At 39.6% G+C, this 24,511-nt stretch overlaps 1 protein-coding gene across 2 annotated transcripts in view; it reads left to right on the top strand.

The window, feature by feature from the left end:
• Positions 1-20,065: 20,065 nt before the first annotated feature.
• Positions 20,066-24,511, top strand: part of IFNE (interferon epsilon) — a 62,108-nt gene continuing 57,662 nt past the window's right edge. Inside the window, exon 1 of one of the 2 annotated variants that reach the window (XR_012038041.1) lies at positions 20,066-20,472. The gene's annotated coding sequence lies outside the window, so the exon portion shown is untranslated. Of the gene's footprint in view, positions 20,473-21,105; positions 21,316-24,511 lie in introns of those variants that run through there. The other variant, XR_012038039.1, reaches the window with a different exon arrangement.

The raw sequence follows: 24,511 nt of genomic DNA, 5'->3' as shown, positions 1-24,511 counted from the left end.
ATAGCTTAATTCTACTTTCTCTTATCAATCAGCATGGTTTATTTCTTTAGAATTCATAATGCAAGTAGAAGTGTAAATTTTAATTAGCCAAATCCTTTATGGAACAATTTGTAATTATGTATCCAAGAAGCTTTAAATATGTTTCTAGGGTTCTACTTTGAGGAAATATTCTGAAATGCAAGCAAATACTTAAATATAAAGATACCCTTTTAAAGTAAAATAACCGGAAACTTTAAATGTCTTCCAACAAAAGCACATATGAAGCCCATTAATGATATTGGAAATGAAATTCTTATGACTTACCAATAATGAAAAAAAAACCAGGCTATTATATTACATTAAAGTATAAGCTCAAGCATAGAACGTATAGAAAATTATATTTAGAGATATAAATAGCAGTAATGATGGTGGTTATTTCTGTTTGAATATTATTTCTATTGGTTTGCTATATTTTTCTTTATTTACAAGTTTATTTTTATAATGTGAAAAAAAATTAGGAAAGGAGGATGCAACAGAATGAAAACAAAATCCTTTAGGGATACCTGGGTAGCTCAGTGGTTGAGCATTTGCCTTTGGCTCAGGGTGTGATCCTAGTCTGGGGATTGAGTTCTGCATCAGGCTCCCAGCGAGGGGAACTGCTGCTCCCTCTGTCTTTGTCTCTGCCTCTCTCTTTGTCTTTCATGAATAAATAAAGAAAATCTTAAAAAGAAAGAAGAAAGAAAGAAGAAAGAAAGAAAGAAAGAAAGAAAGAAAGAAAGAAAGAAAGAAAGAAAGAAAACAAAATCCTTTAAACATACAGGCTCAATAAGATACAGAAAGAGCAGAGGCATTTAATCCTGGACATCTCAATTGACATGAAGTCTCTTTGCAGGCCATCTAAGGTCAAAAATCCAACCCAAATCAGGTATTGTTTAATTGACCACAGGTTCTATGTAATACACCACCATGACATAGGGACCATCCAAAGAAATGCACTATTAGGAGGAAATAGTCCAATGCTCAGAACAAAGAAAGCAGTTGGATTCGGTCCACTCTGAACTCACCAGACTCTGTCTGGAGTGTGCGGTTAGTGCTATGCACCACATCTGAAACAGAATGGTAAATAACTGGAGTCTGTCCAGAAGAGGATGGCCACAATGGTAAAACGTCTGGAAACACTATGACTTCTCAGCTTAAAATTATCTCCTGGTTTCTTATTACTCTCAGAATAAGGTCCTAAACCCTCTAAAGACCCTGCCTCATCTTCTAAGATTTCCCCCTTTGCTCTCAAAGTTCCAGTCACAAATATTTCCATCCCTTCAATGTATCACACTCCTCCCCACTTCAGAACTATGACAGGGAGGAGCGCCTGGGTGGCTCAGTGGCTGAGCATCTGCCTCTGGCTCATATTGTAATCCAAGGGTCCCGGGATTGAGTTCCACAGCAGGTTCTCTGTGGGGAGTGTGCTTCTCCCTCTGCCTGTGTGTCTGCCTCTCTCTGTGTCTATCATGAATAAATAAATAAAATCTTTAAAAAGAAAAAACTATGACAGGGACTGCTTCCCCAGCCTAGACCTTGTCTCTTCCACAAACACACTTTCTTACCTGGTCAATTCTTGCCTTTTTTCAAGTCTCCCATCAGACATTTCTTTCCTCTGACCTCCCACCTGGGAAAAGTGCCCATTACACACTCTTATTTTACCCCCAGTTGCCTTTGGTTAATTATCTTCCTTATGTCTGTATTTCTTGCAAGGTAGTGAACTCTGAGGAGAGTGTTGTGTGACTTATTTTTTTTTTGTTTTGTTTTTTTTTTTTTGTTGTGTGACTTATTATGTGTCTTAGTCCATCTGGGCTGTTATAACAGAATATCATAGACTGGGTGGCTTATAAACAACACAAATTTATTTCTTATAGCTATGGAGGCTGGGAAGTCTAATATCAAGGTGCTGACAGTTTTGGTGTCTGGTGAGAACCCTCTTCCTGGTTCATAGATGTCCAGTCTCCTTGCTGTGTCTTCACATGGCTGAAAGGCTCTCTGGGGTCTCTTTCATATGGGCACTAATCCCATTCCTGAGGGCTCCACTAATCAATTACCTCTCCAAGGCCCCATCTCCTAATACTATCAATACGGGGTGGGGGGGGGTTAGGATTTCAACATATGAATTTTGGGGGAACACAAACATTCAGTATATAACACAATATATCCCCAGAATTCAGTACAGTGCCTGGCCCATACTTCGGGCTATTTGTTGGATGGATGAATGAATGAATTCTGTGATGTCCATCTGTCTGTATGTTTTTATGGCTACCCTCTACTTTTACACATTATGCCTTAGTGTCTCCTTCATTCTTAGAAAATGAGATTCTTTTTTTGAGAGAGCAAGAGAGAGAGTGCATACCTCTGTGGGGGGGTGGGGGGCAGAGGGAAAGAGAGAATCCCAAGTAGGCTCCACACTTACCATGGAGCATGACACAGGCTCCATCTCATGACCCTGAGATCATGACCTGAACCAAAGTCAAGAGTTGGGCACTTAACTGACTGAGCCACTCAGGCGCCCCTAGAAAATGAGATTCTTAATCTGAAAAATGAGAAGGCAAGTAGGAGAGGAGGGAAGATGATAGCTTCCCTACAACACAGACGCTCTGTGCAACTCTATGGTGAGAACTAAGACTAGTTACCGTTCCAAAAGCATAAGGAAGAACTTCTCAAAAATTAAATTATCACTCTGCATGGTAATGAATTCCCTTTTATGAAGTGGGTGCACGTCATATTTTAATATAAGCGGGAGTTGGAGTTATTGTAAAAGAGATTCCTATACTAGATAGTCAGATTTGATGACTTTTAGGATTGCTTAGAAGTATATGATTCCGTGACCCAGCAATCTCTTTGGCTGCAGAAGCACTACATAAGGAAGAGAAGATTTAAGACAAAACAGGGCATGGAGCTAAACAAAGAAAAGCTGGGGAAGAAAAGGAAATGTAACACTGTCTTAAAACATTTGATCTCAATCATTTCGAACCTTCTCTGAGGATGGGGTTGGCAGGCCTCCCAGAAAAACCAAAACAAAGCAACCTAACATGGCATCACAAACGAAAGGGGACCTAAGCTGGGAGATGAGAAGATGAAAGCCCTGCCTTTAGACTCACTGAAGAGGGAGAGAGGGGGTATGAATGGCAGGCTTTCTCTTCAGGGTCCTTTTCAGTTCCCTTAAAGGCGCACCTCTGAAACAAGCATTCTCCGTAGAGAGAGAGAGCAGTTCCCCGAATCCAGAAGTCTGGGCATGAACAGCCACAGCTAAAAGAATAGGATGAAATGTCAGCACAACTACTTTCATGTCTTCACTCTCCTTAGCCCAAATGTGTGTCATCATTCTGGAATGAGCGTGGCCTGCTCAACAAACCCAGCTTTTATCATCTCCTTTGTATTTGCTTATTCACAGTTCAGAAATTGTCCAGTGGCCTTCTTACTCTCCATCAAAAGAATGAACATTGCTGTGGAAAGAAAAACCAACTTCCATTTGGTTTGAGAGAAAGACCCACAAGATGTCTCTGCTTGAGGGACAAAAGATGAAAATGAAGCTATACCGCATAGCTTTGCCGTAAGGTACGGATTTCTTTCAGCTATAGTGTGGAGACTCCTCAGGAAGTAGGGAACCATTTTTTTTTTTTTCTATTTTGACTGCTGCTAAAAATTCTTAATACTTATCACATGCTATGTTTCAAGCAATGTGCTGAGTGATTTGTACACATTATCTCCTGGGTCCTAAAAAACAGTCTGGGGGCACCTGGGTGGTCCAATGGTTGAGCATCTGCCTTTAGCTCAGGGCGTGATCCTGGGGTCCTGGGATAGGGTCCTGGGATGGAGTCCCACATGGGACTCCCCATAGGGAGCCTGATTCTTCCTCTGCCTATGTCACTGCCTCTCTCTGTGTCTCTCATGAATAAATAAATAAAATCTTAAAAAAAAAAAAAAGCAGTCTGGAAGTATGGGGCTCGGGGTGCCTCAGCTGGTTAGATGTCTGCCATAGGCTCAGGTCATGATCTTGGGGTTCTGGGATCAAGCTCTGCTCAGCAGGGAGTCTGCTTGTCTCTCTCCCTCAGCCTCCCTCCCCACCTCACCAGCTTGTGCTCTCTCTCCCCCTCTCAAATAAATAAATAAATAAATAAATAAATAAATAAATAAATAAATACAAACCTTAATAAAAACCAGTCTGGAAGTAGATGCAATTATAGTCCCTATATCTGGAATCTGTGTGCTCGCTGTTACTATAAGAATTGAAAAAGTATGATAGTATCTGAATCAGAAAACATATTACATTTATTTTAACTTTATTATTAAAAATTTTAACACACTACAAAGAAGAGAGAATATTCAAGTCCTACCAATCAGTCATCTCCCATTTTACCATATTTCCTTCATCTCTTTTCTCTTGACCCCAGACGCCATGACGTTTAGCCTCTAAATGTCTCAGTATACATCTCTAAAAATTAAAGATATTTTCTTACATACTATTATCACTCTTAAAATAATCCACAATTTTTTCATTTCATATCTAGCTTATTTTCAGATTTCCCAGATTGTCTCCAATTTTACCATTGATTTTTTCATAATCAGTAAGTTAATTATTAAATTAAGTTCCTCATGTTAATGATGAAGGGCTATAAGAAAACTTGCTTCTACAGACAAAGCAAATGTGGGAGGGATTTGGAAGCAGTGAAGTGGGATCGATACCTGCTTGCCCTGGGTTTACCCAGTCATTCTGGGAACTCACCCTAAGTCACAAACACTACTCTCAGACTCCACCTGGATCTGAGCTCAAAGTAAAAATCACAGCACAAGGGTTAAGAGCATAGACTCTAGAACCAGACTGTTCAAATTCATTAATTAGCTGGGCAACCTTGGACAGATTCATTCATCTCTCTGTATTTTAGTGTCATTACATGTGTAAGAGGAATATGAATAGTATCTTCCTTATAAGTTATTAGAAGAACTAAATGAAATCATATGAGAATTAAATGACACTGAATAGTGTCAGGTAATTAAGTGCTCAATAATGTTAGTCATTGTCTTCATCGTTGTCATCATCTTTGTCATCATCATAGCTACCCTTTTAGACACTACTTTAGGTTAAAAACTGATCCTACAGTTGCTTAGGATACAGAAGTGATAGAAACTGAGAATTAGGGATCCCTGGATGGCTCAGGGGTTTAGTGCCTGCCTTCGGCCCAGGGCGTGATCCTGGAGTCCTGGGATCGAGTCCCGCATCAGGCTCCCTGCTTGGAGCCTGCTTCTCCCTCTGCTTATGTCTCTGCCTGCTTCTCTCTTGGCGTCTCTCGTGAGTAAATAAATAAAATCTTTAAAAAAAAAAAAAAAAAGAAACTGAGAATTAGGATAATAGCTGGATTTCAGTGACTTTATACAATTCTTTTTCCAAATTCCTTTTTTATATTGTCACATGATCCTTTCCATAAGAAGTTATTTTAAATCCCCATGCTTAAAGCTGGTGAAAACAAACACCCAAGCAACCTACTGTGTTGAGCTAGTGTCCAGCCCCTTTGCGGCCCCCCCTCCAACCAAGCATCCACCACTGGCCTCTGCAGAGGAGGAAACTTTTGGCTGATTCTAAACCAAGGTCCTCATGTGTCTCATAACTCCCACCTTGCTCCCTCAGCTCTCCTTACTTATCTCCTTACTCCTTACTTATCCAGACCACCAACCTCTCACTTCCCGTCACTTTCTGGCCTTGTCTTTTCACCCATCTATCAATTCAGATTCTCTTATTTGAACCTGGACCATCCTCTTCTTACTGTCTTATTTCTTTACTGTGTCTTCACAAAGGCAAGTCACCCAACAAGCCCTACAGAACGCCACACCCTTCGGTAGGCACTATAGTCAGCACAGAGAATACAGAAATGAGTGACACAACATCTCTACTCCAAGGAGCTTGGGATCTAAAGATCTCAGAGAAGCCTTCCATGATCTGTCAGCTTCCCATATATGGTTACATGCTACTGGCTAGAGAGCTTCTTGCCTGGTCTGTTCTTGCTTTATGGGCATGTCACAGGTAAAGAGACATAACAGTTCATGTTATCAATCACTACCAGACAAGTTACATTGTACTGAATTGCATATTTGGTCAACTATTTAAAAATGTTTTCCATTGGGATGCCAGGGTGGCTTAGTGGTTGAGCGTCTGCCTTTGTTTGGCTCAGGGCATGAACCCAGAGTTCCAGGATTGAGTCCCACATCAGGTTCCCTGCAGGGAGCCTGCTTCTCCCTCTGCCTATGTCTCTGCCTCTCTCTCTCTGTGTCTCTCATGAATAAATAAATAAAATCTTTTTAAAAAATGTTTTCCATTTAGTCTACTAATATGTATGATTGTCATACAAATAATTTTTGACAGTTCATGTTATGAGAAAAGTTAAATTCAGTGTTGTAGCCCATTAAGCAGAACTGGAATAGTAACAAAGAATTTTAAATTGGAACTGCTCCTGTCCTACCAGTCACGAAGTAAGGAAGTTTTCCAATTACAGATACAGACTCCAATTCTGCAGAATTCCTGTAAAAATCAATTATTTCTCTTTCCTCCCAACACCTATTTCTGAGACCTTATTGGTTGTGCTGTTGTAAAAGTACTTAGCAAAAGTGGACTACTGTCCACATTTTCAGAAAATGGAAAATTGAAAACAATTCAAGTTGAAGCTCCATAAGCTTCTGCGTGAGCCTCAGAGAAGATTCTCAGTAAATAAATGACTGGCTCTTTGGATGTAACTGGTCCCCTCCACCCACAGATGCCTTCACCAAACTTCTCCTTCTTCCACCTTAGGAAGATGTTTCCATCTACCTCTACTATGCACCTTTAAAAAAAAAAAAGATATATATTTGAGAACAAAATATGAAACTTGGTTTGGGATTGTAAGCAAGAAGCCTTAGTCAATTCCTGATATGTTGAGGCACACACCTCAAAATTAGAAAGAATGATTAGAGTCAGTAAGCAGAGATCCAGCAGAAGTACTGAGAATGCAAAGAGAACATGAGGGCAGAGACTGAAGAGTCCTATCTCAGGGCAGGCAGGCGGTACAGGCAGGCGGTGCAGGGAACTGGAGGCTGGCCAGAAGCTAAAATAGTCTGCCTTATAAAAACCTGCTTTGTGACAGACACTGGTCTAAGCTTTAAGCAAATACTATATCATCCAGTTCTCAAATGAGTCCCATATAGGCAGGGAAAGTGCAACTCAGAACTGTGCTCTATTGTTAACCTACCAGAAAGGCAGCACAGGAGACTCCAAAGACGGAGGAAGTGGACTAAAACTCTAGACAACCTTGAGCTACTTGCTTAGCCTCTAGGGGACTTCATTTCCTTACCTAGGAGGAGATATTAATAGGCCCAACCTCATAGCATATATGAGCATTTTTTTTTTAAGATTTTATTTATTTATTTTATTTAACAGAGTGAGCGCACAAGCAGGGGGAGTGGCAGGCAGAGGCAAAGGGAGAGGGAGAAGCAGTTTCCTGTGGAGCAAGGAGACCAAAGAGGGGCTCTATCCCAGGACCCTGGGATCACGACCTGAGCCAAAGGCAGATGCTTAACCAACTGAGCCACCCAAGTGCCCCATAATGAGAGCATTTAATGACCATTCCATGTAAAGCACTCAGCACATATTGAGAGCTCTGTAAATATTAGCTATTTTTATCAGAGAGGCCTTTCCTAATACCCTTTATAAAACTTTCTGTCACTCTCTGATCCCTTAGCCAGCTTTATTTTTCCTCTTAGATTCATCCCACTAGACGTTGTAAATGTTTATCTGTTTTTATTCTCCCTTAAACAGAATGTAAGCTTTTGTTTGCTACTTACCCTTAGTACGTAAAAAAAAAAAAAAAAAGTAAATGAGATTATATAGTAAGTGTCCAATAGCCATCTGGCAAGTGAATAGATGAACTTGTCAAGGTCCTATAGCTTATTAGAGCTGAGCTGAATAGAATTCCAGCTCAGGGCTGTTTGGTTCCAAGTTAAGCACTTTCTACTATAACAGAAACTGAAATTTCCAAATTTGTAGGTTATTGCTCTGTGTGAAGTGTATCTTTTAAGTATGAAAATACTGCAACTGGAAACAGCACGGTGTCCACCGAGCCTAGAGACATGGAGTCTTATCAGTTTTTAGCTACATGACCATGAGTATCTCAATGCATCTCGTCGGTCTTTGTTTCCTCATTTGTAAAATGAGAAGATTAAATAAAATTATTTCTCTGCTTCCCTCAGTTCAATTTTTTTCTGATTCTGTTCCAAAGAATTAACTAAACCAAATTCATTAGCAGATAGTTTTATACCACGGTATATTTTTGTATTCAACACATTTATCTCTGTACTTTTTCCTCCTACAGTGAATAAAGAGGAAAGTTAGAAAAGAAATTACAAAAAGAATTTTGTAGCAGCTAGCAATCTAATTGTGCTATAACCTACATTGATTTTTCTCCTTGAAATCAGCCTTTACGATCTCTGCTATTCCAGAGAAATCACTCTTTGCATATTTGGCTGCAATGACAAGGGCCCAAATAGCAAATAAGTATTATCACCGGTGACAGAAAGAAGTATCTGGGAACAAAGCCAAGTATAAATCTAACCTACTCCCAAAGGCCACCAGTGTTCTTTGACTGCTTACTATACTAAACTCCTCTGACTCTTAAGATCTTTAACATAAAAGAAAACTGTCAACCATTGTTTACCTAGGTTAAGTGTGTCCACCACCAAGAAGTGAAATTACTGAGGGGTCCTAGCTTATATTTCTGTATTCTTAGCCAGTACTTAGTACAGGGCAGCCATGTCAGATGCCCAGTGAGTAATTAATTAGTAATCATTCTTATCTGTGGGATTCCATTTGGTCTACCAGTTGAATACCTACTCTACTTCCCTCTGATCTTTCATTCTGATTCCTTCTCCTTTGCCTTTTACCTTATGTATGACACTAAGTAAAGTTGGTTCCTCTTTTCCTGACTGCCTTCTTTCATGTTCCTCGGGAACAATCTGCTTCTGTCGATGGCAGCCCCATGCCAGTTTCTGACTTTCTGAAGGAAAAAATTTTATGTTCCAGATTTTGGGAGGAGAGGTAGCTTGAATGTTGTTGGTGGTAAAGAGATAAATGCTGAACAATACAATGAGAAGCTTAATCCTATTTAAGCAGATTTGCTTTTAAGTCCCATTTCCTGGTGCTCTTCTTGGGCTTTCTTCTGTTCTCTTACTTTGTCTTTGAAAAGCTAGGTAATCCTCTCATTCCCTCCTCTCATATCTAGAAACAAGAGCAGAAGAAAAGCCCCTGCCATACAAATATGAAGTGATATTTTGATTACATATGATAAAAGTTATACCTAAACAGCAGAAAAGAAAGTGGAGAAAGAGCCCAATTATGAGAGCTGTTGGTATCCTGGATAATTTCTGAAAGATTTAAATACATGAAGAAATAGAGGCAAATTACACTCTCTATAGAGCAATCCCATTTTGGTAAGGGTTTGGCGTTTGGATAGCCTGCTTGGGCCCTTTCCATCTCCAATTTTCCATGATTAGAGGATTCAAGCTCTTTAACATTGAACTTCTACTGTAAATGTGTCTTAAAAGATTTTATTTAAAATAAGCTGACAAAGCAAATTATAAGAAGAACAGATTTCTGAAAAGGCACTTAGCTTAGCAAACCAGCAGTTGTATGCCAGCACAGGAAAAGAATGATGTCATATCATTCAGCAAGCTGTACTTTCTTAAATGCCAAAGATAGCAATATCTTAGCAAGTAAGGAATGTATTGAGTTGGTTAACTAATATTGTCAGTGATTTAATATAATCTGAGCAAAGCTTTGACATACTAATTCCAAGATATTGAAAAAAGGTACAAAAATATCACTAAATTCATTATGTATTAATAATTACTTTTCAGGGATGCCTGGGTGGCGTTGAGCAGCTGCCTTTGGCTCAGGGTGTGATCCCAGGAAGGGAGTCAAGTCCCGCATTGGGCTCCTTTGCATGGAGCCTGCTTCTCCCTCTGCCTGTGTCTCTGTCTTTCTCTCTCTCTCTGTCTCTCATGAATAAATAAATAAATCTTTTAAGAAAATAATTACTTTTCATTTTTTATTGCTGAGATGCACTTAAATAAAATGAGAAAAATGGAACTAATTTGGTTAGAAGTATTTGATTTCAGAAACTCACTTACTTTTTCTTCACATTTTAAAATGTGGACCAAGGCAAAAAAATGTTCTTATACAAAATGTATATAATTTAATCAATATATCCAGCTTTCTCCCTAACTCTTTTGGAAGCATGATGGGTATTTATACATAATCGGATTAGTATATATCAATTTCAAGAGCTTAAATATGAGGAAAAAAGAAATGTTACAAAGAGCTAGTGGATACTAGCTGGATACTTTCAGCCTCTTTGCTTCACCTCCTTTGGTGGTGTTCTATTGTTATTCCTAAAACTAGAAATGTCCCCCAACTATCTCTAGGTTACATGATAGTTGCCTTTACAATCTCAAATCCAAGTAAATCATTTTTGAATCTACTCATTTTTCAGGCACTACCTATTGAAATTTTTAAGTAGAAAGTTTACAACTCTTCATATGAAGAAAAATATCTTTCCTTCTTAAAAACCACAATAAAAGCGGTTTACCTAGTAACCAACAACTTGCATTTATGTAGCATTCTGTTCACTAGAACTCAATAACCAGCACTTATGGCCATGCAGGGTACCAAAGCATTCAATTGTCATAATGACACCTCCATGGTGTTTAGCATTTGAAAAGAGACAACAAACTATGGTTAAAACAAACACATCATTCTATTTTTTTTTAAACTAGTGAGTTTTACATATTATAATTATTATTATCACACTTGTGTATTTGTTCCTGACTTCGTTATCCACATATAGCATTTTTGGGGTACTTTCTCAAGTGTCATGAATTCTGGGATTCAGAGAACAAGTCCATACCCTTTGTTGTTTTATAAATATCATTCATCTTGCTGATTCTACTATTCTCTCTTCTTATCATCTTAGATCTTTTTACAACAGAGTGAAAACTGTACGCCCATTGTACAAGCTGTGTGCCTGCATAAACACTTAAGGCACATTTAAAAAATATCCTCTCATTCTCATAAAAGTTTTATTTTCTATTTTTCCTCCATATCCTTCTTTCATTTTCTATTCTGTCTCATATCACCCTTCCCTTTCTGTGTAAGGAAATAGTCTAATCTGTGGAGGGAAAAGGGTGAACAAACTATCCATTAGAGAAAACAGAAGATAAACCTGCTCTGCACAGATGGTCCACTTTTTAACCCAAGAGCAAATACTTATATGCACTCCATAGATCAAGCACTAAGGAAAAGCAACAGCAAGCAAATAAAATGGAGACTTGTGTTGGGGCCAAACATACATCTGTTTGGGGATGTATTGTTTTGGATGAAAAGGCCTAGATTGGTTTCAACTCACATTAGACAATAAAGCTCATTCTGATGTTAGAAATGCAACATAGAATGAATTATACTAGACTTGACATGTGTTTTATACATGTTAGAACCCATTTCAACTTTAAAATCAATCAGGTGAATAGTGTCTAGTGACATAATAGTTCTATAGTGACTTGTTTATGTGTATATGCCATCTCAACTTTTTTTCTTATGTTGATTTGTTCGCTTGGTGGTGATGTAAGATAGTACTGAGTGTTGAGTTCAGAGACTTTAAGGAAATGTGATTAATTTGTTAGCAAAGATGAATTTATCAGTAGTTCCTTCAACCTGGAGCCTTAGGAGCTCAACTGCTGACTTTACAACTTCCCCAGTGTTATCTTAGGCAAGCCACCTGAATTAGTTTAGTCTCAGCCTTTCCATTGTAATAGAGATTGTGATTCCATTGTTGCAAGGGTCAGATATGAATGGTTCTTCAAGTCTACCTGTAACAAACAACTCAATGATTAGTTTTTCTTCTTCAAGCCAGCCAGATGATAAAAACAGATTTCTAAAGGATCATCATTTTATGTGTAAGTGATGAATTGCTAAATTCTACACCTGAAACCAATTTTACCATATATATTAACTGACTAGAATTGAAATAAAACTTAAAAAGAAAAAAACATTTTATATAAGCAATAACCATGTTTTTGTAATTTTGGAGCAAACAGAATACAAGCAAATTCATTTCTTTTTTCATTAGGAAAGACACTCTCAAAAAAAAAAAAAAAAGGAAAGACACTCTCATAGTGTTTTCTTTTTGAATTAAAGACATATACAAGAAACATTCCCCCCACTCTTCCCGTGCCTATATAAATTGAATATTCAATGAAAAATTGATATGAAAAAGTTCTTAGGAGAGAAATTTCCAAAAGTGAAAAAGTGCCTTCAGAACACCAAGAAACCAAAGCATTCCATGATGTCCCAGCACTGCAGCTCATCCTGCTGAGTGTGGTTTTGTTGTACTCCCACTTCCAAATTTAACCTCCTTTCCCCCTTATTTTTCCCTTTTGTCCATTGCCTCAAACCTAATTATAGACTGGCGCTGATGTTTAAGTTAGATAAAAAGAAATAATCATGACTTCATTTTAATTTGCCTCTTAATCATTTTGTGTTCAATAAATTAGGGAATTAGATACTAGAATAAAAATCTTGCTCCTGGCTCTATTTATAGGGCCCAGCATGATGCCTAGTACTTGGTAGGTACTCAGAAAAAAAGTTACTGAATGTAGAGTAGATGTGCATCTAGTGTGCACTGGTATGACTAGTTTTATTAAACCCTGATACAGTCCTGTACTAGAGGTAGACAGCTACTATCCTGTGGCCCCTCTCATGCCCCTTCTACATTCCTGGCCTCTTTCCTTGGGGCATCCCTCTACTCCTTGATTTGGCAATTAGTGGGTTAAGTCCTGACAGAGGGGAGAGCTTTTTAGACCTCCAGAGCTCTGGCTACCTTCAGCTCTGGTTGGCCAATGCTCATGTTATACTAGTTGTGATAGATTTCTTTTAAATATTTATTTATTTTATGAGAGAGAGAGAGAGAGCACAAGCAGGAGAGGCAGAGAGAGAGGGGAGAGAACCTTAAGGAGACTCTGCCCCGAGCTCAGAGCCTGACATGGGACTCCATCCCACGATCCTGAGATCATGACCTGAGGCAAAACCAAGAGTCAGATGCTTAACCCACTGAGCAACGCAGATGCCCTGAGTTGTGGTATGATTTTAATATTATCTTTGATCAAAACAATATTCTAAATGTTAATTTAACAGTATCTGCCAGCCCTGATGCAACAAAAGGTGGAAAACTACAGTATTCTGAGGAGCATAAGACAGTAGAATAGAGAAGAGGTAAAAGCCAACCATGGGAAGGTAGGAGAGGTAAGAAAAATGGAAAAGCAGCAGGAAGAAGACCTAGTATAAGAGGATCACCACCCACAGGGATCTGTTCCATACAATCACCTTTCTCATGTGCATTCCATCAGTTCAAACTGTCTCTCCAGGACAGTGAGTGCAAGCTCTTTGACAAGTATATGGTACCCGTCTAGAACCAGAGCTGTAATTACTGTGTTTGCTATGCTGACACCATTGTCTGACAAAATATTGTGCTGAACATTTTTTTTTCTTTTGCCCTTTGTGCTGGCTTACTTTAGGTAAAATAACATCAGTCAGATTCATATCCACCCCAGGTGAAATCCTATTACGATCTAGTCAAAGGCTGGTGTCTACATTATTTCTTTGTGCCAGGATTTCATTGTATTAAATACTGTTGGAAATCTGGTACTTGTGAATCTTTTGGTGTTCTGTCGAAAGGGTATTATTACACACTGTAATTTAGAAAGCATTAAAGAACCGTTGCTGAATGTGTGAATTGCTTTTGTTTGGATTAGAGCTGAGTTTTGCAAATCGTGCCCTGCTAAACTCCAGAAGAGTGAAAGTGGGTTCGATGGCCAAAAATGTTTGGGAAGTACAATGCATGTTAGAATATTAAGGGCTCTGAGAAGTCATGTATTTAAAAAAGTGTTCAACTTTTATAAACCAAGATTTATCAAATATATTTGACCCTTCTCCTCTTTCTCCCGCTCTCTCTTTCTTTCAATTTTCATCATAAAATTCCTAATGTGGGATACCAAGTTTGAGGAATGGAAATGCTGGGTCAGGGTATTCATTCTTGCATTTATAGGGCACCTGCCATGTGTTGGGAAATGGGCCAGGCTGGCAAAACAAAGACAAATAAGGCACAGTGCTCGTTCCTGAAAGGCTAGCAGAGGAGATGCAATGCAAATGATATTACAGAGTTGTTTTGTTTTACTTTTTAATTGTGGGAAAACAGGAGACAAAGCAACTGAACAGAAAAGAAGAGAGGTTAGGAACATGTCTGGGAAAGCTTCCCTGGTGAGGAAGTCTCACTGTAAGAATACATTCATGCAAATGTCAGGTACTAGAGATCTATAAAATAGCCAATGGGGGAGAGGGTGGGGGAGGGAAGACCCTCTCAAACATCCTCTACTAAACCATTTTTAAGATAGATTCTAACAACATAAATTCTTCCTACCTCAGGACATTGATTATGTCAACATGTCTCCTTTAAGATAGCTAGCTCTTATTTCAGGGAGTTTCGTAGAAGATGAGTAGTGGCCACAAAGATAATCTGCATCTTGTTTTCTTCAACACATATACACTAACCATTTTGGTCTTAATTGGACATCTGTTGAGATCCTAGCTCTCTTGCCATAGCTGGACAGGGATTTAAGGAATGTGCCAGGTTTCCCTGGCTGTGAACTTGTTTTTTCTTGTATCCAACATGCATACTGGCATAAGCCTTATTAACTAGTTATTCATTGGATGGGTAGTGGGAATGGGTTGGAATCCTTGATGTGGTTCCAAACATTGCTGGCTCTCTCAGCCTTAAAACCAACAGCCCAAAGACATCTGAACATCTTTGATGTGTCCCATATAGTACCTAACACACTAGGCATGCAGCAGCACCATTATAGACAAGTGGAATGGAAATGAACTGGTGGTGTTCTCTAATAAAGAAAGATGGTATGCCCTCCACTCTGCCAATCAATTCACACACATTATTTTGTTTAATCTTTACAACTACCATGTGAGGTAGATATGGAAGTGCTTTTACCATTTTTACTGGGGCGAAACTGCAGAACAAAGATATTGGGCATTTATCATTTATTCATTTTTAAAATATTTTATTTATTTATTTGTTTGAGAGAGAGAAAGAGCATGAGTGGGGGTAAGGGGCTGGGGAGGGGCAGGGGGAGAGAGAAAAGTAGACTCCCGGCTGAGCAGGGAGCCCGATGCAAGGCTCTATCCCACGACCCCAAGATCGTGACCTGAGCTGAGGGCAGGTGCCCAAGAACTCTCTTTTTTGAGAAATAGAAATATACAGTCACATTTTTTGGTATACTTTTTATTGGAGCTTGATTTGCTAGCATATAGTATAACACTCAGTGTTCATCCCGGCAAGTGCCCCCCTCAGTGCCCATCACCCAGTCTCCCCATCCCCCACACCTACCTCCCATTCCATTACCCCTTGTTTATTTCCCAGAGTTAAGAGTCTTTCATGTCCTGTCACCCCCTCTGATTTTTCCCTCTCATTTTCTCTTCTTTCCCCTTTAATCCCTTTCACTATTTTTTATATTCCCTGAATGGATGAAACCATATAATGTTTGTCCTTCTCTGATTGACTTACTTCACACAGAATAATACCCTCCAGTTCTATCCACATTGAAGTAAATGGTGGGTATTCGTCGTTTCTAATATACAGTCACATTTTATGTTTGCTGAGTTTGTCAGTCCCTGTTGCTCACCTACAGACCCCACTTAGGAGGCTTTGATGTGGCCCTAAAGAACTTGAAGAAAAAAAAAAAAAAAAGAAAGAAAATTGCACGGAATGAAGAAGGGCAAAAACTGTATGATTTCTCAAGTTACCCTTGTGTCTCTATTAATATATGATTCCAGTGGCTCAATTTTTAAATGTTGCTCTAAAATCCTTGCCCTGAGAGTCTTGTTTCCTATTAAAGGCCTTAATAAAAATTCCAGGAGTGTTAGTGACCTGAAGATTTCTGCCTTTCTCCAGCAAGAAAAGCCAGGCAACCAAAACCACAGAATAGGAAATGTTTCTATCAACTATGCATCTCTTTAATATTTGTTAAAGTGTTTCCCAAATGTTAATATGCACACACATCAACTGAGGATCTTCTTAAAATGCAACTTCTGATTCAGTAGATCTGGGGTGGGATCCAGGATTCTACATTTCTAACAAATTTCCAGGTGATGTTGACCGTGTTAGTCTGACAGTGAACATTCTGATTAGTAAGACTCTAGTAGTGGATCTATACATACCTCCACAGCAGAGCACTTTAGAACAGCCCTTTGCATTGTTTGCTCATATATGTCCTAGAGCTACTTCATCTCACCACTCAACTAGAGCTTAAATCTACACAAAGAGGAAGATACCGCCAGGGCATTGGGTAAGAGAGAGTAAACTGACTTTTTTCCTTAGAATAAGATTCAATGATCTGAGTTTTGCATTACATATTTCTCTTTCTACTTCTGTGGTACTTAACATTTTGATGCGTCTCTGTAAGATCTGAGATGGATTATGAGTAATGTCTATAAGTGATTTATCTTTTTAAATTAGAGCAAATTTAATATTATCCCTTCAAAAACATTGCTCTCACTTGCTTTCAAGAGAGGAGCAAGAGATGGAATCAGAGTTCGTAATTACTGAGAATTATAGTCAAAATCTAATCATTGATGCCAAGCCCATAGATAAACCCGTATCATCCATATGTGGTTGGAGTTGAGAACTACTGCTCTTTCTTATAAGTACCACTGCCAACTTCTGATTCTTCAAAATATGGATGAGTCAAAGATGAATAAGGCCACAGATCAGAAAGATTTATTTCTGAGCCAAAGATTAACTTTCTATTTGTTAATGACTCATGAAATGTTTTTAGCTGCTGGTGTTATTGATTACATTTTCAATAAAAAAAACTCCATGACAGTTCCTAAGATGGAGGTTGAACAGGAAATGTCGAAAATTTGTGAACACTGATGTAGCATTTAATAAATGTATGTATACCTGATGACAATTGTACAAGCCAAAAATATGTCACTTCATGTTTAAGGGGGTGAAAAGCACGGCATCTATAAATATTCTTATAAAAACCATATAAAGAGCAAAATCGGCCATGGCTCATTTTTTCATATTCAGTTTATTTCAATTATATATATATAATATATATATATCTTTGTGTGCATATATATATATATCTTTGTGTATATATATATCTTTGTATATATATTTATTTGTTATATATATTCCTTTGTGTGTGTGTGTATATATATATATATATATATATATATATATATATATATATTTCTTTCACTATTCCCACTTTATGGAAGTTAGGTAAAATAAAATGTGTGTTTTTGACTACTTGTTCAGAGAAAATAACACTACCATGCAAAATAACTTTCCAAACTCAGCATGGAACAAGATAGAAAGTCACAAAACACTTCAGCTTGCTCCTATTTTAACTACAACATTTACTTTAAAAAGTGTGGCAATGTTTCTTTCATAAATACGCATTTTCCCCTTTCTCTCTGCACCAAAAGGATTCTTTCCCACTTCTTTCCATAGTTAGAACTCTGACTCAGAAAGTGGCGGGCATGAGATTGCAGCCAGCAAAGAAATGTTTACAAATGAAAGATAACCAAAGTGTGAAAAATTGTGTAAGGACAAATAGGAAATCCTAAGTAATTGTTAAATTACATCAATGTTATATTTTCTTGAAATATTTATTTCAATTTTTATTCTTAATTATGAGACATTTCAAAATGATGTTAGATATACATACACCCACCATTTAGTTTTAACAGGCTTTAGCATTTTGTACAGGTACCTTCTGTGTCTTTTAGCAAGATTTTATTCACTAAAACGAAGACATTAAAACATTAAAAATATTTGTCAATGTCATCAAAGAGGTCAGTCACCTCAACTGAAATTATCTGCTAGCTTCCATGTAAAACTCATCAGAATTTTAAAGGATGACCGAATTTCTCTATCAGAAATTCTTTCCCATGCCTCTTGCACCATGTTAATGTTCAAAACTAATACCAATAATAATCAGAATGTGGGTTTGCTTATAGAGGAAATTTTTCTCTGAAGAAATGAATTAAAAACAGAAGGTACATTTTGTAGACTTTCTGTTAATGATTTGTTTCATAATTATTGTAAATACATATTTTTGAAAAAGGTATCTTAGTCCTACTCTCATAAGTCCGGTATATCATTTGTGTGGGAAGGTGGGTGGGAAAGTACATGTGTGTGAAATATATTTATGTGTGTGTAACTTTAAGTGTTAACTTTTTGAAAACTTTAAATGAGGTAAAGATTCTACTCCATTCTCTTCAGAAAGTCGATGATGGCCAGTAGATATGGAAAGATGTGATAAGTAACCCAGAACAGTTTTAAAAAACAAAAATTATTGATGATTGAAACAATAATTTGACTTTTGTGAGTTATAATCTATTTAGAGATTATTGAGATACCGGGAGAAAATATGGCCTTGGTGCTCATCTTTAAGTACAGCTAGAAAGTAAATGGTAGTTCATCTTTCCCTTGCAGGTAAAGATTAAAAAGGAAATTCTCCAATTTCAGACACTGCTGTCATTATTATGGAGTAAAATGTGAACAAAAGTTGTATATTAAATGCCCTGGGCCAGCCCTTTCGATAAACTTGACGATGCCTACATGATTTGCCGTGTGAGCCATTTATGGCTGTGCTCTATTAATTCTGGGTTTACTGTAATATTATGTGTATTTGTCTTGGGGCAAACATACTGTTTGCCTCAAATCAAAGTCTAAAAGAGAATTCTTTCTCTTTCTCTGGGCTTAAAATAGTTTTTGTTTGGATTGATACTTACTGCTTGAGGTGACTTATCCCTTCATTGGCTCTTTTTATTTATCGTATTATGATACATAATTTTGGTTAAGCAAATGTCTTTTCTATAACATTATTCTAGGCTTTGTATAAAAGTTTTAAAATGTATTCCACAAATGAAATGCTTGTGCTTGCATATTCAATATCTTTCCTGTAAGACTTGATACAGTCTTGTGTAATGGAACTTATTTACAATGAAATCTTTTTTTCTTTTTATATATTATGTTTAAAACAGCTATTTTGAGCTTAATGATACTGTATTTTTTCACGATAAAGTTAGAGTAGTATTTTTTTTCACTTCAAAGGATGCTTTTGAGTTTTCTATGAATAGGTTTCACTAGTTAAATATATATGTATATTTATAAATATATTTATATATTGTTACATGAATATTTAAAAGCATGTAGCTCTAAGTTTCATACTTGTTTACATCTTATGGCACTTTTTTTACGACTTGCAAAATATTTGCTTTTTCCTTTATTCTGTGACGATACATTTTGAGAACTCATTTTCAAAAATATTGGGAATATTTTAATAGCAATAACTGTTCATATTTGTTCTTTATTTCTTGGTCAAGATACTCAAGATGGCTTGAGATTTCTCAGTTCTTTAAAAGAGATTTCATCATTTCGACTTGTTTTAAGCTGAAGTGTCGAGTTTCTTTGATTCCTACCTGTTTACGTAATACTATTAACCATTAAATACGACTGACCTCGAAACTCAAAACATACACTTAAGTGTACAAAATGACAAATGACATAAACATTTTATTCAACTGTGTTACAGAAAGCTTAAAATTTGAATCTTTCATATAGTCCTTATCCCAAATGCTCATGCAAAAATAATTTATGTGATACATCATCTGCATTGGAGTTATATAGTCGGTTAAGGAGAGGAGCCTATAGGAAATATCAACTTATTAGCAAACATATGATGAGTATTTTTCATTGCGATTGAATAAACGATTTTTTACATGGAGGTGTATTCCACCATCAATAAAATACCAGTATGAACTTTGCTTCGCCACCTCTCCCCATGGAATTTTTCTTTGTGGTAGTTTCTTTGTAGGTGGACCGACCTTTGCCAAAAACAAATTACCTTCACACACAGAAACACGACTAGCTACGCTTTATCCACATCCCCCAGCCCCCCCCCCCCCCCATCCGTCCAGGTGCGAGGCCACGCTGGGCCCCCGGAGGATCTACAGCAGCGGGACCGCCTGAGTTTCTGGCCAGGTCACGTGGTGCGACCACCCCGCCAACTACCGTTGGTCTTTACTTGAGAACTTCCAGAGATGAGCAACTTATTGTAGCCCCTGCCTTCAAAGACTTTAAAGCCGAGTGGAAAGGATGGTGTGAGTACTCTAGAAGACCAGCATAAATCTATGGTGCTGAATACGGAGTCCACACAGCACAGTAAAATAACTAACGCGGTTAGAGCAGACCCAAGGCATTTCGCGAAGCGCGCTCGGCCAAGGCAGGGCCGCTGGGCGGGCTCGGAGATCCCCGGGAGCCAGAAGAGGGCGAAATCAAATCCCGGCCGCGGGTGAGCACCTGGAAAAACTTGGCGGTGCAGATGGCATCGGAGAAAGGCCTCGAAGCGCCCGCAGGGTTGCGGATGCAGGCGCGGCCACTGCAGATGGAAGGGCCCCCCACCTGGCTCTACAGCCGGTCAAACCGCGGGGCGCACGCGACCGGGCAGGACTTTAGGAGACCCTCCACCTGCAGGGGCCCCGTTCCGGAGCACTTCCGCCGTGCACTGGGCTGAGTTTGGCTCGAGAGCGCGCGGAGGAGCCCCGGCTCGCGCAGGTGGGAGGGAGCCTCGCCCGGCCTCAGCGCCGACCGCCGCGAGGCGCTCCCGCCCGCCGGAGGCTGCGGTGGCCGGAGGGGCTGGGGTGACGGCCGCTCCCCCACCACGATCCGGCGCCCGGCAGCCGCGCCGCGGCGGAGGGACCGGAGTCCCGCCCCAGCCCGAGGGAGGAGGCGCAGCGCCCCGGCGGGCGCCCCGCGGCCGGGAGCCTCCTTCCTCCCCCTCTTTCCCGCGGCGGCGGCGGCGGCGGCGGCGGCGGCGGCGGCGGCGGCGGCGGCGGCGGCGGCGGGCGGGGCGCGGCCGAGGGGCGGAGCCGGGGCGGAGCCGCGGCCGAGGCGGCCCCGCGGCGGCAGGTGTGGACGGGGAGGAGGTGCGGCGGCCGTGCGGGGATGTCCGCGGGGCCCGCGCCCGCCGGGGGCCGGGGCTCGGGGGCCGGGGCCGCCTCCCCCCGAGGAGCTTCGAGAGCTGCTTCGACCCGCGCACAACTTGGGGCGCGGCCGGGGCGCGCAGGTTCCACGTCCGGCGCCCGGAGGAGAAAGGCGCGCGGCCCCGACCGCGGCGCCCGCGCGGACCCCACGGGTGAGGCGGCGGCCGGCCGGGGCCGGGGCCGGGGCCGGGGCCGGCGCGGGGGTCGGGGGTGCGGCCGGGTTGGAGGGGGCGCGGGGAGTCTGCGGCCCGCCCGTAAGCGACGAACGCGCGAGCTGCGGGGCTGGGGCGCGTCCCTGACCGAGTTAAGAGGGGGCCTCGGGCGCCCGCCCTGGGCGGTGTGCGCCGCGGGCAGCCGGGCCGAGGATGCTGCGGCCGGACCCCTCGGCCCCCGCGGCCCCGGCTCTGCGCACCGCCTTCTCCTCTAGCCCAGGTGCCAGGTGGTTTCCCTGGCCTGACCTCGGAAGCCGCGGGTCCCGCTCTCCTCCCCTACCCCGCGAAGGGGGAGCCGTGGGTGTCCGGGAGCGCGTCGGGGCCGAGCGCTCGCGCCCAGCGACCTCTGGGGAGAGCCCGTTGGCTGCTTAAAATCCCCGTCACTTTGCAACTTACTCTGTTTGCTTCCCTCTTGGCGGGAGGAGAGGTCAGGCGGGTTTCAGATCCTCACCTGGTAGGATTCGAGTTATTCTCGCCATAGGCAGGTGGAGAAATGATACTGGGTAAAATCCTGGCTTTTGCAACAGTGCTTCACTTAAAAAAAAAGCAAGCAAGCAAGCAAGCCTTCTATCCTGCGACGAGACAATAGCAGTCGTGAAAACCACAACCGAAGTGTTCACCTAGCGCCGCGTTGGCAGGGGAGAAGTTAAGGAAAACTTAAGCATAAGCGACCCCCGAATAGGATTCTTGCGCAGTCGTGTTTGCCCCTGCACGAGTGGGATTAGGACTGAGAATGACAGCTCGAGACCTACACTTGGGTGGGAGCTGAGGCTGGGCCGGGCACCCCTCACCGCCCAGGGACTCTCGTCTCTGGAATTGGGCCTCTCTGCTTCCTTCGTTGAAATCATGGCAGCTTGAAGTGAAATGAGGAAAATAATACTCTTTTTTTTCCCCCTCTGGAGTTTATTACCTCTGCATTAAAATGTGTCTCTCGTGGACAGAAATTTAAACAATATTCTGATTTATGCATTGTTTTAAAGAAATTGTGCTTTAAAAAAAAAGGATTTAAAATGGACAGCCACGTTTAGGTTTATTTGTTGTGGAGTTTTGTGTTTGGTTGAGGAAGGGGTGACTGTTAAGTTATGTTTTCAAGTCTAGTGTTGATTATTTTTCATTGTTTGCGGACGTTAAGCCTTCAGTGAAGGCCTTTTAGGGAGTAAATGCAAAAATAGCAGTGGTTTGAGCCCACCTATAAGAACTGTAGCCTGCCTCTGCTTTTTTGTATTTAACTTGTGACAGAGCCTCATGAAAGTTGAGCAGCTTCCTTAATCTTGGGAATGTAAAAAACATCTTAAGTTGAATTTTAGGCCTCCAAATGGAAAGTATTTGTGTTTATCTTAATAGAATTATCAGACTTTATAGAATTATCAGCCTATGTTGATTTTTTTAAATTTATATCACATTGATGCTTTACATGTTGATACTGTTTACCTAATTGGCAGATATGCAGAAAAGTCAAGAAGCTCCTTGAAAAGATAGTTATTCTCTTGGTGAAATTTTATAGTTCCGAAAAACATGTATCAGAGACAAAGCTCTTGAGTGATAACATTGATTGTTGGGTCTTTTTGAAATTTTAAATAGACTATTGAGAAGGGAGGTATAAAATGCTTCACACTTGAGCATAGTTTTTATAAAAATGCAAGTGGAAAAAAAGTTAAGGATATCATTTTTTGTACAGTGTAATAACTAGGTAGCTATTCTAGATGCTGTAAAAATGCTTGAGGAAGTAAAATAAAAAGTTAGCATAAAATCATGTATTTTAAGAATTTTAAGGAAAGTGCATACTTATAAATCTCAAATACACAAGTGAGCAGTATTAAAGTGGATCAAATAGAAGAATTTTCCTGCATATGATTTTTCTCAGATTGAAAAAAATATGTATTTATTTTTGTTTGTCTTAAAATCAAAGTTATAGTTAAATTTTGTTGGTACCTACATGGGATAATTCAAAGGATAGTAAGATGCCTTTTGCTTGGGACATTAACATTTAGTAACAGGTGTCCTTAAAATTTTCATATAATTTCCACAGTTTTTCTTCAATTGATGTATCAATTGATGTATTTTTAACATATAAAACCATTGGTTTCTTAACAAACTGTAAAAAAGCAGTTAAATCCTTGATTATTAACATTTCAGGGATAAAAATCTGGCTTTAAGATAAAAATGGATTTTTAAAGACATTTTAGAATACATATAATAATATGATTCTGGGAGAATGTTTTTGATAGTTCTTTTCCTATTCTTTGAAATAATAAGGTAAATTAACAAAAGAATAATTACGTTTTAACAATTTCTTGATATATCTAACAGATGGTTTCCTTAATAGCAATCTCCCAAGTGTTTAAAAAATTTTTGTAGGAGCGAGAAAGTGTATTTCCTGTTACGATATATTTCTGTAGACTAGAAAAAAAAAACTTTTTTGAATTTAGGCCAGTCTTAAATAAGAAACAATGAAATTTGATCTTTATTGTGAAATGTATTTTCACTAAGGACTTTTTAACTATGTCCTCTTTTTAAACACCTAAGTGTACAGAAAGTCAGATATTTCATTGGTAAAATATAAGTGCTTGCTTTGCTAGTGACTATTGAGACTTTTTCTCCACATCGATGAGAGCCCTAGGGTCCAGAAAATTATCAAAATAATTTTGAAGAAGATTGAGATGAAGCGAAAAAAATCCAAGCATGATTATGGTGTATATATATGTGTTGCTTTGCAGCAGGGAAAGGATGAAAAAGAAGAGTTTAGGATCAGAATTTATCTACATTAATCAGATTCCCTAGCACTTTCTGCTTTATTGTGTAATTGACTTTTTAGCTAGTAAGTAGTTATTGAGTGTTTTAATACAGCAGACATCAGAAAAGAATAAATCTCACTTGAAAATCTTTAATCACGGCTTTATCAAATATACAGCCTACTCTGTATTATCTAAATACCAGCATTGAAGCTATTTGATATTTGAGACCAATTTATAAATTAAATATATTATAACAGTTAATTAAATAAGAGACCTGCCCCTTTTGAGGGACTATTTTTAATATTACAAATAGCACTATCCTTTGAGGAAAATAAGAATGGTTAATTACAAATTATACTTTTAGCAAGGGGAAAATGCAATTTTTATTGGCCTTGGGAGCA

This window comes from Canis lupus, chromosome 10 (assembly GCF_048164855.1).
Source record: "Canis lupus baileyi chromosome 10, mCanLup2.hap1, whole genome shotgun sequence".
Classification (NCBI taxonomy): domain Eukaryota; kingdom Metazoa; phylum Chordata; class Mammalia; order Carnivora; family Canidae; genus Canis; species Canis lupus.
Note: the sequence above shows the minus strand (reverse complement) of the source record. Positions and strands in the feature narration are given on the sequence as shown.